Here is a 4,295-nt window from a genome sequence, read left to right on the forward strand (position 1 = left end):
TTTGGACACTGTGTCAACGAGTCTCTGGCTGTTTGTTTATGTGACACAGTTCTCATGTGATTGATTTCTTTTCTCCTTTCTTTGTGAGACACCTCAGAACTTGGGCAAAACTGCTGGGCCTTATTAGGACCCCAGAAAAGTGTTTTGACTGGAAGTCGAGGTTCCCTGATGAGTGATTTCTCTCTCCTATCTCTCTGGGTTGCTGTAGGTCCTTCCCACTCCCCCTACCATGGATCTGCATCTCTTTGACTACACAGAGCCAGGAAACTTCTCTGACATCAGCTGGCCATGCAACAGCAGCAACTGCATCCTGATCAACACAGTGCAGTGCCCCACCATGCCCCACAAAAGCATCCCGCTCTACACACTTTCCTTCATTTACATTTTCATCTTCATGATTGGCATGATTGCCAACTCTGCGGTGGTCTGGGTGAACATCCAGGCCAAGACCACAGGCTATGACACCCACTGCTACATCTTGAACCTTGCCATCACGGACCTGTGGGTGGTCATCACCATCCCCATCTGGGTGATGAGCCTGGTGCAGGACAACCAGTGGCACATGGGCGAGCTTAACTGCAAGGTCACGCACCTCATCTTCTCTGTCAACCTCTTTGGCAGCATCTTCTTCCTCACGTGCATGAGCATCGACCACTACCTCTCCATCACCTACTTCACCAGCACCTCCAGCCACAGGAAGAAGATGGTGCGCCACATCATGTGCATTCTGGTGTGGCTGCTGGCCTTGTGCATGTCTCTGCCCGACACCTACTACCTGAAGACCTTGGTGTCTGCTTCCAACAATGAGACCTACTGCTGGTCATTCTACCCTGAGCACAGCATCAAGGAGTGGCTGATCGGCATGGAGCTTGTCTCTGTTGTCTTGGGCTTCATTGTCCCCTTCTCCATCATCACTGTCTTCTACTTCCTGCTCTCCAGGGCCATCTCAGCCTCTGGTGATCAGGAGAATCAGAGTATCCGGAAGATCATCTTTTCCTCTGTGGTGGTCTTCCTTGTGTGCTGGCTCCCCTACCACGTGGCAGTGCTGCTGGACATCTTCTCCATCCTGCACTACCTCCCCTTCACCTGCCAGCTGGAGAACACGCTCTTCACAGCACTACATGTCACACAGTGCCTGTCCCTGGTGCACTGCTGCATCAATACTGTGCTCTAGAGCTTCATCAACCACAAGTACAGGTACAAGCTGATGAAGGCCTTCACCTTCCAGTATTCTGCCCAAACAGGCCTCACCCAGCTCACCAACACCTCCAGAGTGTCAGAGACAGAGTAGTTGGTGCTGGAGCAAAACTCCAAATGACCTGCTGTGCAGAGGCCACGTCATGGAGCTTGTGAACATGGCTTATGGTCTTCATAAGAGAGCAAGGGAGCTTTGGGTCTTGATGCCCAAGTGACATGAAGAGGAGAAGGCGTGATATTGTGCATCTTACTCTCTGTCCAGTGCTGTGTGTCAAAGTCAGCTTCAGGAAACGCTTGACTGGACATCTATACAATAGAACCTTCTGCTCTTCCTGAAATTTTTATATGTTGAATTGTATTTAAGTCTTCATTTTCTCACTATTGGCATACTGCATAAAAAGTATTGGAAAGTTAAATGTATTTTAAATATTGCATGGGAAGTATAATCCTGACATACTCAGATTGCTGTAGTTTTAAGATTAGTTTGACTTTAATTTTACTAAGGGTGTCATTTTTAACTAATTTAAAGTTATGTATTTATATACATGTATATACATATATATAAATGTATACCATTCTTCACTGAAATGTGTTCTTTATAAAAGTTTTATATCTCTGTGGTGGGTTGTATTTGCACTGGGTATGGAACAAAAATGGCTTCATAATGCTCTTTGGGACATTAATAGTTTTGCAGAGTTACATTTAAAACAAAAGAAGACTGTTACAGGCTACAAACCTGTGCATACAATGAACAGAGTTCTCTTCATCTGTAAGTTATTTCTTTAATAAAGAACTTTGTTTCCTAAAAGTTCATTCCTAAAAGTGTGAAAGTGTGCCCAGCATTGAGGTAGCATTCATGATGTAGCTATGTGGACACACCTGGCACACACAGTCAAGCTGAGCAAGAATAAAGAGAACTGCCACAGAGCAAACTGGAGGGTTAGTGTGGGTGAGTGGCAAGGAAGGCACAGCATTCAAAGTGCTGAGTGTGTTTTAGAAGCTCTTCAGGTGGTGTTGGGGAGGGAGGTGGTGGGCAGTGAGATGTCTGGAGGTGCAAATGCAGGAAATGTGAGCCTGGATCGGCCAGGGCTCCTCTGCTCCCAGCACCAGTGTGACATCCCCTCACGCAATCCCTGCTGAGGGTTGAAGGCAGTGCTGCTTTCACATTCTTAGCAGACCTAAGAAAAAGCTGCACAGGAAATGCATATTTTCTACTTACCATAGACCAATTAATTACATTTGTCCCCTGTCATCTGCACCAGATATGTCTCAAGATCCCCTGAAACCTGGAAAGTACCTGACTCATTATGTGTATTTTGTGTATTTACTACGCATTCTCCTAGACATACACATCTACCGTACAGTTTAATTTATAAAGTAGACACAGAGATCAACAATTATGAAAATTAGAATGACTATATAATTTTCTGTAATAAAAGTTATTTAAAACTTAGGAATTATGTACTTCTAGAGTATCCCATTTAGCATTTTTTGGGGCTGCAAGTAACTGAACTGCAGAAAGTGAGCCTGTAACTAAGGGAAGGCTACTGACTGTGCTTGAGGCAGTAACCAAACTCTGGCTTCTGCATTTCCACATGAACCTTCACTGGGAAGACTCCTTGGAGGAACACTCTCAGAGCCACAGGAGCCACAGACTTCTACAGACCTGACTCTTAGGTGGAAGCTCAGGGAAGTGTCCTTCCCACATTAGCCCAGGTGAGGCCATCCACAGGTGGGTCTTCTTGAGATCCAGGGGCTACTGCCCTTTGGAAAGTCCCTGAACATATGGGCTCACCCAGACTCACAGCCCAGGGGTCCCTGGGGGCTACAGATAGCACCACTTGCAAAGGCTGCACAGACTGAGTTCCGAGGCCAGGCAGTGTGGCATGCTGACTCCAATACGCTTGACACATGTCCACAGGTGCATGCACACTGTCATGAATGCTGTAATAATAGCAGATCAATAAGTTAAAATGCAAGAGAAAGGAAAAATAACACAAGGAGCACACAAACTTGGGGAAAATCATGACATGATAAACACTTATTACCATGAAAATGGGGCCATGTTTGCCCTGAGGTTTCTAGAGGTCAAGTTCAAACAAAACTCCCAACCAGTGAATTGAGGAGGAGAATGGAGAACAGAAAAGCTGAACCTAAGTTGAGTGTTCAGGCCCCTCCCACTCATTGTGGACCCCTCCTAGCCCAGGAGTTCAGGCATATAGATGCATAGTGCTGGTTTCAGGTGGGGTCCCTTATCCATTCACAGACGTCTCCAGTGCCACCCAACTTACTGACTCCTATTGCCCTTGCTGAGTGGGACCATGGACTACTTTCTTACCACTCTGTAGAGCCGGGTGACCACTCAGTAGCTTACACCCACTCTGAGGTGCAGAGCAGTTAGGAGGTTTGTGGAGAGCAGGCTGTGCTGGCTCCAAGCCATTCCACACTATGCAGAAGAGCACTGCCCAGACCTGAGCTACCATCTTTTATAAAGCAGCAGATTTCCATGGGCTACACACTTCTGAGTGCAAGTGATGAGGTAGAATGACTCATGCCTTGACAGACCAAGTAGATAACCACCAGATGCTGGGTTTACAGAACTTACTGGAAAGAATTAACCCAACTGGGCACAATGGTGCATGTCTGTAATCCTGGCCTCACAGGAAGCTGAGGCAGGAGGATCATTGGTTTCAGGCCAGCCTAGGCAACTTAGTGAGTTCCTGTCTCAAAATAGAAAATAAAACTCTGACATGTAGCTCAGTGGAAACATGCCATGCTTCGAGGTTCAATCCCCAGAACCACATACAAAGAAATAAGAAAAAAGGGAATGACCCAGCTGTGCAGCAGCAGAATAAGGCACAAATAGATACATAAGTGAATCAAGTTAGTAAAAAATTACTCCCCCTGCATTCACTAAATTAAATCAGATACACATGGACTCCTGGGCACATGAGAACCTCATCATGTGCTTAGGACCATGAGCTTACCAGACACTGCAGACTCATCACTGGAACACGAGGAGAGGCACCTGGGACTGTGGTAGTGATATTTCCTTCTTCATCTTGTGTTTTAGTAACCTGACTTTTTTCTCATTTTCC

The 4,295-nt window shown here is 46.1% G+C and overlaps 1 pseudogene; it reads left to right on the forward strand.

Moving 5' to 3' along the window:
- The first annotated feature begins 229 nt into the window (after positions 1 to 229).
- On the forward strand, positions 230 to 1,318 carry LOC139702465 (atypical chemokine receptor 3-like; annotated as a pseudogene).
- Positions 1,319 to 4,295: the final 2,977 nt, after the last annotated feature.

Source organism: Marmota flaviventris, chromosome 17 (genome assembly GCF_047511675.1).
Source record: "Marmota flaviventris isolate mMarFla1 chromosome 17, mMarFla1.hap1, whole genome shotgun sequence".
NCBI lineage: Eukaryota > Metazoa > Chordata > Mammalia > Rodentia > Sciuridae > Marmota > Marmota flaviventris.